Here is a 14242-nt window from a genome sequence, read left to right as displayed (position 1 = left end):
TATACAGAATAAATGTTTTCAAAATTATTTTGAAACAGCAAAAGCAAATGTATGTTTAGAATAAGCTTGGGCTTGGTTAGAATGAATGAATATTACAGAGCTTCGTTTGATTTTATTTAATTTATAATAATTTATTCATTCGGATATGTACTGAGGCATAAGTATCAAATGACTTCTTTTAGTCTTTATTTTACAAATGTTGTAAATTGAAGACGACGTTAAGGAGTTGATCATAGCAGAAGCGGTGAAGCTAGCAGTCCATCAAGGCGTTGATGTGTGACATGGTTTAAACTCTAACGGCTCAAGTTTATTCTATGTGCAAGCCCATGGTCATCTTTTTTAATTTATTATTTATTTTATTATGTAATAGATGTGTAATGGAATAAATGATGGAATCTAATAAGACCTTAAAATAAGAAGTCCAAAAAATTTCCTATAAAATTAATATTAGATCTAAGCAGTAAATCTGATTTATCGTGGCTTTCCACTATCATAGGAGTTCATTAGTCTGATTGGGTGTATCCAAAAAACTATAAATGTGAGGGTGCATTTCATCAAAAATTGTTTGATTTCTCCTATTAACCATGAGATGGGGCGGTGTTCAACAAGTCTCACCTAACCAACTAAAATGTGAGGAAGGGTGATGTTCAACTCATTGCACTTAGCCAGACAGTGGGTGAGATCTATCCAGTCCATCAGGCCAAGTAACTAAAAATGTGAGGTTTATGATGGGTTAGAAACTAACGATTAAGCTCCATATACTATGTGATGGCAAGTGTTGCCTACTCAATTATGAGAGTATTCTAAAAACCTATAAATGTGAGGGGTATTCTTATGAAAGAAAAATCGACCACCCACTATTGGATTCTGTGAGTCACGTTTTCTACAGGGAAGTATAGGATTCGAAAAATTTAATAGAAGAATCAATTTAATCAAAAGTCCTTAATTAAATGAAGTTTTACAAATATACAAGCTAATATATCTATTTATTTTCTACAGATAAAATGGCATGTTTAAATCCATTAACTCGTATTCGAGAAACCAATAGGCTCACTAACCCAAATTTTTCTAACTGGTTTTGGAGCTTAAAAATAGTGTTCAATATGGAAAAGATAGATGATACTTTGTCCTATATATCACCTATTGAAATTCCTCTAATTGAGACTGATAAAGAGATTATCACGTGGGAGATTTTGAAAGAACATAGCATGAGAGCCCGTAACTATATTCTCGCATCGATGTCCAATGATTTGCAGCATCAGTTTGAGCATTTCATGAATGCTGCAAGCATTATACAACATCTTAAGGACCTCTTTAGTGAGCATAGTCAGACAGCTCGGTATGAGATATTAAAAAAGTTATTTCAGGCCTAGATACCTGAGGGTTCAGATGTTGGAGACTGTGCTATCAGCATGATCAATATGATTGATCAGCTGGATGCCTTAAAATTCCTAATGAACACTCAATGATCTTATCCTGCAATTGTTGTCAGATTCTTTCTCTTCTTTTATTACTTATTTCTATATGAATAAGATTAAATGTTCTCCCCCTAAGTTATTAAATATGTTAATAATTGCTCAGTCACAAATGAAAGAAAGGGGTAGAGAAGAAGTTCTCGCTATTGTCTTGTCCTCTTCCTAGAAGAAACCTAAATCTAAGAAGAGTAAGAGAAATATTCTCTGGGCCAACATGGGTGAGGGTCAGATAGAGTCAAAGGGTAAGGAGGTTGAAGACAAGGGTAATTGTTACTTTTGCAGTCAGAATGGATATTAGAAAAGAAACTACCAAGACTATCTGAGGAGCTTTAAAGGAAAGAGTTTGGAGGTCAAGGTATTTTTCTTTCTATGTGTATTTTTGAGATTGATCTTTCGATTGATCAATACCTTACTTCTTGAATTGTGGATCCTGACGCTATTTCTCATATATGTTTATCTTTGCAGGATCTCACTCAAAATAGGACGATTGGGAAACGCGAAGCGATTTTGCGGGTTGGCAATGGGGCAAGCGTTGTTGTATTAGTCATAGGGACTACTTCTGTATAAAATTAAAAATTTTATACTTTTTATCGATGGCTTCTCTCATTATATATTAGTGTGTTCACATTATTTTGAGAAATCTAAGGCACTTGGCATTTTTAAAATTTATAAAATTGAAGTTCAAAATCAACTTGAAAAATCTATCAAGGGTATGAGGTCAACCATGGAAGAGAATTTTATGAAAACTATTGAGCCAGGTTAATGGTGGGAACACTACTTGTGCAAAAATGTGGGATGGTCAATCAATTCATGACTGCTTATCGCTCCTTTTATTATGTCTCTGTTTGCATTCTTCGTTATATCAAAGACACAATGCCCTACGCTCTTCACTACTTTTCCTATTCTCTTCTTACCTTTGTGTGCTTATTTAGAAATTGATTCGGCCGGTGATCCTCTTTATCGATGCTCCACAATCGAGATCGGTGACACTTTCTAATTGTATAGTGTAACAAAGGAGCAAACTGTGGTTGCTCACTGATATATAGAAGTTGAATACTATGTCTTGATTGATACTGCGTGTGAACTCATTTGGTTTTGATAGCTTAGTGTTTCTTATACCATGAAAACTGAAACAGAGATAGAAGAAAATAAATCTGTTTAAATTTCTATAATTCATGAGTATAATATAGCGCTTTATTTATAATCTACAAGAGAAAAATAACACTTTACAAATTCTAATGTTGTCTAAAAATAAGCTAGCACTGATAAACATAACATAAGTTATAATCTAATCAATTAATATTGACATTATCTTAAATTGGCATTATCTCGACAATTCTAAATTAAGTCAGTTACTTATACACTCGTGGAATTTAATTAATTTTATCCGATTAAAATGATGCAACCCACAAAAAATTAGACACCACATGTATCACGTCAACGCAATTTTAATAATAATATGATTGTGATGTTTATAATGAAGTACGATCAAACATTAAGGGCAGGGTATAACAATCTAAGCCACTGTATCTATTTGGGATTATTATTTTTGCGCGATCTTTTATCGTGTTCTTAATTTTGATAAAAAAGATAAATTATAAATAAAAATTTTATTTCATTGTGTAGGAAAAAAACTCGAACCCATAATCTATTAGTACAAATTTTAATTTATCATAACCCAATCACTTAATATGTATCCTGAGAGCACTACATATACTTATATGAACCAAACCATGATGGTTTGTAAAGTATGTGAGGCTTTTTATCAAACAACAAGTTTACATGTATCTTGTTTGCTTTTCATATTCACTGAGATCATAGACATAAAAGATAAACACAGCAGAGAGAGAGAGACACACTATATCATTCATATGAACCTAGACATAGTATCTTAGTTTTTTATATATATTCATTTCTTTTTCTGTATTCTTTGAACCATAATATACAGTCCAAGAGCGCGACCCTAAACCAAGTAGTAGGGAGATGAGTAAACTACCCATTTTGCCCTTGCTTGGTTTCTTTCACTGTTCTTCTTCTTCCTTTCTAAAAACTAATACAAACATTAGAAATTATTAATCATAATATTTGTCTCTACGAAATTACTTTATAAGGATTAGACTGACTGTTTTCTGGAGGGCTTCCCCCCCAGATATTGGGCCCATCCCATGATGTGGCAAAATCAGTCTGGCCCATATAAATTGGATCGGTGGTAAATCTGATACCTTCCTTCTTATCAGAATCTTACAGCAGCATTTTCAAAATACAAGCAACCTCCATTTTTGAAGGATGGTGATCGTTGGAGATTTCTAGAAAGAGAAATCCTTATTTCGTCTAATACTACGAAAACGATAGCCGTTGCTCTCCTGTAAGTTCTCTGCACATTTCGTATCTCATCTTCTTCTTTCTTTGCTTCAACAACGCTTGCATTAATATCGTCCAAAACCATTGCCACGGCAAGCATGTTCACTTAAGAACTTTCTCACCCATCATTTATGCTTTCACTGTGCATTCTTTCTAATAATGATGTTTAATGTCTCCCAAAACAACTATTTCTTCCTTTGAGGGAGCCTAAGGATTGAACCAACCAACCCAAATAGCACTAGTCTAAATGAGGATGGGATTGATTAATATTTAGATTTTTTTTTCCCGTTATAGGAAGAAAGACCTAATCTGTCTCCCTGCTAGTAGTATAAATTCATCGATGGAGTTGACAGAGGGGTAGGACATATATAGTACCTAATTTTGATCAACCATGGCGATGGATTATTTGCAGGGAGTGCCTAATTCATCTGCTTGGTAACATAGAACTTATTCCACGGAGAGGTAGCTAAAGAAAGAATCGAAATAAGATATTGGCCACAAGAAAGTTAACGGAATCATCATCATCTGTTGGAGAGATTTTCAAAAGAATGGTTACAACCTTTCACTTATTTGGGAAGAGATCCAAGTTAAGAACCGAAGATTGTAACATTTCAAATTCTATTTACACACATGAATGGTTGTAACCTTTAGTAAATGATTGTGCGTCATTTGTTTTAAATTTAAATTAAGTGGTTATAACATTTAACAAAGGGGTGTACCTTTGATAAAGGGTTGTAACACACAAGAATTAGATATATCATTTTGTGAAGGATTATAATACATATGATTGGTTGTATCTTTGGTAAAGGGTTGTAACATTATCTATAAATAGATTGGTATGTTATTGGATAAATAGATTTTTGAGAATTCATGTGGTCTCTCTCCTTGTTCTTCTCCTAAATTCTTACAAAAAAACTTCATAATTTTTGTACATACAAAAACCTATTCTTCGTATTCTTTTACTACAGAATTAGAATACAAAGTTTCTTGTGTTTGTTATTAGTTCCGTGTGTTCGGATTTATTTTCGAAAATTGCACATTCGTTAACAAATATTATTCTTGATTCCATTGTATCTTTAAGACTTGTTTGGATTTCTTATGCATTATATTTTAGGACAAACAAAATCTTAAGAAAAGCAAATTTTTGTGCCTTAGAATCTTTGAGTCATTGCAATATACTTATCATTATACCACCTAAACAATTTTTCAACATCATCATCATCATACAAGACAATGCTCAACACAAATCCAAATCCGAATTGACGGCATCCTCTTCACTGTTGACAGGGTAAGAATATCACCTAAATTTTATCCCACATTTGACTTTCTAGAATAAATTCATTTACTTCTTCGATAATCATTGGTTATGCTTAGGACCTTTTGGCAGCAAAATCAGCTAAATTTACCGCGTTACTTCAAGAAAATCCCAATGAAGATGCCTCTAATTTACTAAGGTACATACCTGCTGGTCCAGAAGCTTTTAAGCTTCTTGTGACATTCTGTCATGGTGTTGAAGTGAAGATGGCAACTGAAAATGTTGTACCTCTCACCTGTCTTGCTTACTTTCTTGAGATGACCGAAACTCACAGCACCAAAAACCTACTGAAGAAAGTTCTAACCTATTTTGAGCAGAGAATCCTTCCTAATGGAATCAATCGATTAAGGCCCTGAGGGCCTCAAAAAGTGTTCTTCAACAGGCAACGAGTCTTGGCCTGATTGATGCCTGTGCTGAGACCATCATCACGAAGGTGCTGGCTAATCCCACCCTTCTTGGGGAACCAACAGAGGGTTTGAACAATGATGACGAGGGCGAGGACAAGGAAAACGTGTATAAGCCAAATGCAAGATGGGCAGTATCCGACCCAATCTCGGACTTCAATCTTATGTTCAGCCCAAGGCCCAATCTCAGACTTCAACCTTATCTTCAGCCCACGACCTGATCTCGGCCTAAGCTCAATTCTGATTCTATGTCAGCCTGCAGTAGCATCATTATAGCCGCATGCTAGATATTCTCACGCCTGCTCGAGATTTCATCCTCATTAATGGTAAATCACATTATCATTAATGGTGGATCTTATCTACATTAATGGGGGTGTTGTTGACACCATACTATCGTCTATGAACCCTCATCGGTCTCAGATACCCAGTCTCATCCCTCTGCAAACTCACGACGGAGGCATACAAGAAGATCTTTCCTCCTATATATAACTAATACTCTTATCATTGTTATCAAGGTCGTGCCCCTTGAAGTCTTGTATGAGGAGATAAGTTGAGCATTATTTTATGTACCCGAGTGGAACATTGTTAGAATTATAATTATAATAGGATAAGTTCCTCAGTGAAAAGATAGAATTTGAATTTGTTTCAAATTTATCCTTATTTGAATTTTAACAATATAATGGGATAAACGATTGGAATTTGAATTAAATTCTGAACCGTACAGACCAAACCAAGTTTGGCCTAGTTCAAAAAGCCCAAAGACCGCCCAACCTTAGCCCAACTTCATCCTGCAACGACCATCATCATCACCACCACATACTGGCACTCCCACGCCCATCCACATTTATTGCAAGTTCCATTTGCATTTATTATCAGTCCCGTCGGCACCACGCCTCCGTCAGGAAGCCTCGCCGACGCCGGATATCACAGTCCCATCACTCTGTGACACTCGAGGCAAACATGTATACAGGGAGACTCCCTCATTTTTTCTTAGCTATATAAACTAACATGATCACATGTTAAGGTATATTCTACTCTGACCTTACTGTTATACTGTCAATTCTCATTCTTACTTGAGTCTCAAAGTACTTGTAGGTGCCAGCCTCCGCGTTGCCGAAGCCAGATCCTTTGATGCCATGTACGATGGTCAACTCCCTTTTAAGTTGGAAGGAATATATTCAAATTCCCACTCATTTAAATTTTAAAAGAAATATGTCTATCTATATCTGTGTGATATCTTTGAATAGATATAAAAACTATTGAAAAAAATACAATAGTCAGAATCAATTTTTGGTCGCTCATATATTATTTCTGACATCACCTTTCGAGTTTTGGGCGGACAAATGGTGGACGTATAAATTTTTTTTATAATTTTCTTTCATGAAAAAGTATCGTTAGATAAATCAGTTTCAATCGTTTCACAAGAATTTAGATATTTTGCATAACCTATGCAATTTCATTATAGCTCTACAAAATATATGCAAATACAGATTATGTCAACTGTCGCACATAATAAAGAAGGATTATGGATAACCCATTTTATACATTTTTTTCTTTTGTTATATTATTAATATTATATAACAGCGTCTCAGATTTTTATTTTTGACATTGCCCGGCCCCTTCCCATATTTGATATTTACTAAATATATTAACCATTTATAGTTTTGACATAAAAAACTTACTTTCAGTTTTAAGTTTTTATTTTTGTTTAATTTTCGTTTTTATTTGAAAAATAGAAAAGTTAATATCTTGTCTGAAGACATTGTGTTTTATTTTTATTTTTTATTATATTAATTCTTATTTATTTATGTCCTCCTATTTCTAAGACTTCTCCTTAGTTGCTGAGGATTGCCATGCACGATGCATATCCCAATTATTGTTGAAAATTAGCCCACGTAGTTGATTTTCATGAAATGGATTTAATTGTGGAGTTATTAAAAAAAATATGATATTTCGTTCTTTATTTAATTTCTATTTATTATTTATTTTTAAATTAATATTTTAAATTATTTTTAGTGTAAAAGTTAATTGAAAGTAAAGAAAAAATTTAATGTTGACATCTAATAAATTGTATAGAAAAGAAAACTAACTCAGAACTCAATACCATGCAAATTAGGACTATAATAAAAGAACAGAATCTAAACAATTTTTAGATGAATATGAAAACTAACAATTTTGAGATGAAATTTTTTATCAATGATTACGAAAATTTTACCTTAGTCTGTGATTATGAGAACGACAAAGACAAAGAGGAAAAGGGGTAGAAGGCCCCTCCATGAATTATAGGAGGGAAGAAAGGCCCTACATGAATTATTCACAATTTAATCGTGAGTTTTCGATATAAGAATATTATTTGGATATTTAAATTTAATATTTGTAATAATAGTTTTTTTTTATTAATGTCTTTTACATTTATATTCATATGATATAAAACATAAAATATTATCATAGATATCAAATTTAAGAACTTTGACTGAATATTTTGATTTCTGATAATATTTATTGACCTCTCTTTCGTGTTTTTAATTTTTTTAATATACTTAGAATTCTTTTTTTCTTTTTCAATGGTATTCAAATATATTGGTGTATGTAAGTAATATCTTTTGAGCTGATATGATAGAATAATTATTTTTCATTATTAATTTTTGGTGCTCAACTTTTGTTTTTACATAAAAAGTAAAAATTTAGCATGTTTGAAAATATTGTGCTCGCTTTTAGTATTATATTTTTTTTCCTATTTTTGTGACTCATTTGACCTTTTCTCTACCGCAACAAATAGTGATGTTAGAATAAGATTATCTAAGACTCTTAAGAGTTAAAAGTTTAGTTGCTCTTCTCGTCTAACGATACGATTTAAGAGACGTAAAAATAATTAGCTTATAGTGAATAGTGTGAGAAAGAAAGAAATAGAAATATTATTTAATAATAGAGAATGAAAACTTTTTTTCTTTGTTTTTAAATTTTGAAAAGTTATGAAATTTTTAAGTAAGGAAAATGAATAATCAAATACTATTTTTTTTTCTTGCTTTCGATATTGAAAAATAGAGAGAATCGAAAACTAAAATTTAAAAAATAGAAACTATACCAACGAGCCCTTAATCTTTTATTTTTCATCCTTATTTATGTTTTTATTAAAAAATGAATATTTATGCAATTCAATTGATGTTAACTTAGGGCGAGTTGGGGACGACTACCAGTGTAAAGCAGCCCCTTCCAACGCTCAATACACATTTTGGGGTTCCAAAATAATGAAAGCAGGTGAATGGACGCTTGGTAAGTACAACAGTGAGCAAGTGTCGCAGTGGACCATGGGCCTAGAATTTGTTATGCTTAGGACCTGTTGGCAGCAAAATCAGCCAAATTTACCGCGTTACTTAAAGAAAATCCCAATGAAGATGCCTCTAATTTACTGAGGGACATACCTGCTGGTCCAGAAGCTTTTGAGCTTCTTGTGAGATTCTGTCATGGTGTTGAAGTGAAGATGGCAGCTGAAAATGTTGTACCTCTCACCTGTCTTGCTTACTTTCTTGAGATGACCGAAACTCACAGCGCCAATAACCTACTGAAGAAAGCCCTAACCCATTTTGAGCAGAGAATCCTTCCTAATGGAATCAATCGATTAAGGCCCTGAGGGCCTCAGAAAGTGTTCTTCAACAGGCCACGAGTCTTGGCCTGATTGATGCCTGTGCTGAGACCATCATCATGAAGGTGCTGGCTAATCCCACCCCTCTTGGGGAACCAACAGGGGTTTGAACAATGATGACGAGAGCAAGGACTAGGAAAACGTTTATAAGCCGATTGCGAGGCGGACCGTACCGGCCCACTCTCGGCCTTTAACCTTATGTTCAGCCCACGGTCCAATCTTGGCCTTCAACTTTATCTTTAGCCCACGGCTCAATCTCATCCTAAGCTTGATCTTAGCGCAATAGCATTATTATTCTAATATCCTAGTATTTTAAGAATAAAAATAATTAAATTATTTATATTTAAAATATTTTTAACATCCATTAGTGATTTAAACTATTTATATTTAAAATATTTTTAACATCCATTAGTAATTATAATTGAGAAAACTAATAGACTTAGAGTTAATGGGCTAAGTTGAAAAAGGAAAGGCTAAATAAATGAGTTTAGAGCTAGTGATCTAAGTTGAAAAAAAATAAAGACTAAATAAATAGATTTAGAGTTAGTAGATTAAGAAAGTGAGTTTAAAATTAATAATGAAAGAATAATCTATTTAAAAGAAAATTTAGTGAAAAATAATTAAGGTAACAAAATAATTAAAAATAGTGGGTGAAATAATTGAGAAATGTGGGAGACAAAGTAGGGTGTGGAGAAATAATTAAAGATTATGGGTGAGATTTATTGAAAAATAATTAGGAAATATGACAAAATAATTAAAAATAATGGGTGAAATAATTGAGAAATATGGGAGACAAAGAGACAAAGTAGAGTGTGGATAAATAATCAAAGATAATGGGTGAAAGAATTAAGAAATATGGGAGACAAAGTAGGGTGTGGACAAATAATTAAAGATTATGGGTGAGATTTAGTGAAAAATAATTAGGAAATGTGACAAAATAATTAAAGATAATGGGTGAAATAATTGAGAAATGTGGGAGATAAGTAGGGTATGGACAAATAATCAAAGATAATGGATGAAATAATTAAAAAATGTGAGAGATAAAGTAGGGTATGGACAAATAATTAAAGATTATGAGTAAGATTTAGTGAAAAATAATTAAAAAATATGACAAAATAATTAAAGATAGTGGGTCACTATAATTATGCTAAGTTTAATTCAACCTTCTATGAATAGAGGAAACTTAAAAAGTTTGAGCACTTAAATTAGAGAGATAAACTTTGTAAGAAAAAAGATTTGAGAGTGAGAGAGAGATTTGAAAAAATAGAAAGAAGGACAATAAGAAAAATAAAATATAGAGAAAAATATCAAAAATTTCTAGAAAAATCCTATAGGCTGGGTTTAGTAGTTCGTGTGAAAATTTATGACAGAAGACGTCGTTGGATACGCAAATCGAGGGTTCGTCGTAGTATAGAAGAATACCGAATCGCTCTATGAGAAAGTGAGTTATTTTCGAAAAAATTTTCAAAAATTCCAGAAATATGAAAATGATATTTTAGAATTGTTGATGATGAAATTGGAAGATAAATGCATGATTGGTATTTATTATGGATTTTTGAGGCAATAAATGCTTAAAAATAAAAGAGAAAATGAGAAATAAATAGAACATGGATTCTGAAAATTATGAGGAAATTTTTGGTGCTTAGGAATATCGTTTTAGGAATTATTGTGAAGAAAAATTGAGAAAATTTTATGAGAAAGTATTTATTTCATAATTTTGAGTAAATAATAGAAGGAAATAGGAGAAATTAAGAAAATGAGAGAAAATTAGAAATCTGATTTTTTTTTAAGTAATTATGATGCTCAGGGTACGTCAAGATTCATAATTGAGTATGATTGGAAATTCAATGCGAATTTGAGGCAAAATTATGCTAAGTGCAAAATTGTCTTTTTGCAAGGTAAGTGGTACTTTCCAATTGGATTTAGTTTTATAAAAATGCTTGATTTGTAAGTGGTTCGATTCCAAAATTCGATTTTATATAAATGATCTTATCATGTTGTCATGCCTTGATATGAGTATGTCATGTAGATTGCATTTACATATTTCGATTTATAAAATATGCATATGAGTATGATGAGATTCATGGTCATATGTTGCATGAGTTTGGGATTAGGTACTGGCATTATTGCTTTGCCAATGGTGTACCCATACACCTCGGTCTAGTAGGGAGACTAGAAAAATATAGGGTAATCTTAAGGTGCAGTTGATCCAAATATGAGAGTTATGATGTTATGTGCATTGCATACATACATAAGCATTAAATGTTTTGTTCCCTTACTTAGATAATTCATCATCTAACTTAGATTTTGCCCCTGGAATATTCAAACGTTCTAAATAGAGATTGTAATACTCTAGGGACACCAAAAATAATAATCCTGATTTTAGGCCCTAGAGAAATTATTAAAATTTTAGTATATATAAATTTAGTAGTAAAAATTTATTTATGTTGTAATTAAATGATATAAGGTATATTTACATTGTAAAAGTATATGATTTAACCATAAGTTAAATTTCAAAATATCAGAAATGTTGGGTTTTCTGGCAATCGCATTGCTATATAGGTATGTATATAGGTATATGTATAAGTATGTATATGTATAAAGGTATATGTATATATATGTATATAAAAAAAAATCTCTAAAAATCTGGAGCAGGCGCGCAGCCATGCTTTGGTCGCGCCTGTAAGCGGCTACCAGATGTGAGGGAGGCTTTTAATGCCTCAAAGGACGTCGGGAATGGCCTCTAGGACACGTGACGCCCTTGATAAGACCGTTCGCAGCGGGTGTTTGTCTATAAATAGCCGCATATGAGCAGCCTCCTTCATCTGAAAATTTCATTTCTTAGATCGGGCATTTAAGGTAGTGTTGGGAGGATTTGAGAGTGGGGTTTTGGTCCTTGCGTCATGGGCAAGCATTCTGGTGAGTTTGGTGGCCACCGGAGCAGCGGAGAAGGAGAATTGAGCACTCACCGAAAAATCGCTAATTACCGGAGCCGAGGCTTTAAATGCAAAATCGAGGTATTTTTGCTATGTGTTTCGCAAATCTAAGTCTATATTCAGGTTCGGGAGGTCGAGATTTAAGGGGATGGAAGCTTCATTTGAAGCTTGGAGGCTGGAAGCATCACTGGCGGCAAGGCAGCTGCAAGAGTTGATGAACTAGTCGGGCGCGTGCAGCCACGCACCCACGAGTAGGAAAAAGGTGCGTGGCTGGCACATATCTGATAGGAAAATAAAGAAAAAGAAAAAAAATAAAATAAAAAAATAAAAAGAAATAGATAAAAATTTTGCAAAAATTTCCATAAAATTTAGAATTTTTTATGTCTTATTTTGTGAAAATATTCTGAAAAATGCTAAATTAATTATTTATTTAAGTAGTTTTACTATTATGGAAATAAGGAAAAAATAGGAATTTAATTTAGAAAATTCCAAGAAAATTACAGAAGGCTAGAAATGTTATTTAAGGAATATTAGTAAAGATAAATTGGGTTATATGAAAGTCTAGATAATTATTATGTAATTTTAAAGAAATAAGACTTAGGAAATAAAGAGAAATTGTAGGAATTATGAGAAAATAGTAAATTAATATTCTGAAAATAAATTTAATGTTTTAGGAATCCTTAGGGCAAGAGGATTGGGAAATAGCACGCTCGACACGGTTATCAAGGCCGACACGCTTTTCGATGCAACTCAATAGTAAGTGTACTGTTACGAATTAGTACGGTTATAAGTGTTTATGTCTAAACCCCGATTTTTCGGGATTCTTTACATCATATTGACATGTTTTACTATGCACCCATCACATAGACTGCACACATTACATGTTATGAAATGTATATGTACACGATGATATCATTGATCACACGCATTGAGGCCGTAGGGAGTACAAACTGGCACCGCTATTTTACCAAGAGTGCCCCCAGACACCCTGGCTTCGAAAGAGGTAGCCGTAAGAATGGTAGGTAGCATGAGGAGTGCAGTTGATACATACGATGAGTTAGACATTGCATACATAAATGATATAGTATTATGTACCCTTACTTAGATGGTTCATCATCTAATTCGGGTTTTGCCCCTAAAATATTCAACGTTCCAGTTGGGATTTGCAGTGATGGTACGGATATTGAATATGTATAGCGACACGATGTTATTGAGGAATGAGCCAGATGTACCACGTTTTGTTGTACTATGAATATTTCCAGTATTATGTATGTGTTAAGCTGATGTATTGTACAAGGAATTTGAATATTATGAATTATGTTCAATTATCAATATATATGATGTTATGATCAGATTCGATTTCAGCTTCCGCTTTATAAGATTGTATTTATCTCTAGTGTATAAAATATTTTGTCAAGCACTAGATAGGTCTAAGGGAATAATGTAACGAAAAAAAAAAAAATAAGACCCAAATTTCCTTAGACATAACACGCCATGAGTAGATGGGGTGTTACAAAGATTGTAGCAGATACGAGGATGAATGAGGCATGAAATGACACTTAGCAAAGTGCATGATGAGTTGAATGTATGTTATATAGCCTATGTATTTAAGTTTTGTTATTTTGAATTCTGAACGTTTTGAGAAATAATAATATATAACTTTAATTATGGTTAATGAGGATGTAAGAATTGATTTATGATTAATGTTAAGATATTATATTCGATTTTAGTTTCCGCAATTAATGTTTATGATGATTTTTTTTTTTTTAGATAAATGTATGGAGATTTTGAGATAGATATGAGAAATGATATGGTTTAACAATAGTTATTAAGAAAAAAAAATTATTATCCCAGAATTGTCCTAAGTTATAGCGCGCTCGAAAAACGGGGTGTTACAATTATAGTCGCATGCTAGATATTCCCACGCCTGCTCAAGATCTCATCCTCATTAAAGGCAGATCGCATTCTCATTAAAGATGGATCTCATCTACATTAATAAGGATCTCGTCGACACCATGTTATTGTCTGTGAACCCTCATTGGCCTCGAATACACAATCTCATCCCCCTGCAAACACACAACACAAGCATATAGGAGGACCTTTCCTCT

Source organism: Diospyros lotus, chromosome 5 (assembly GCF_014633365.1).
Source record: "Diospyros lotus cultivar Yz01 chromosome 5, ASM1463336v1, whole genome shotgun sequence".
In the NCBI taxonomy this organism is placed as follows: Eukaryota; Viridiplantae; Streptophyta; class Magnoliopsida; order Ericales; family Ebenaceae; genus Diospyros; species Diospyros lotus.
The sequence above is the reverse complement of the archived record's forward strand: the minus strand, read 5'-3'. Positions refer to the sequence as shown.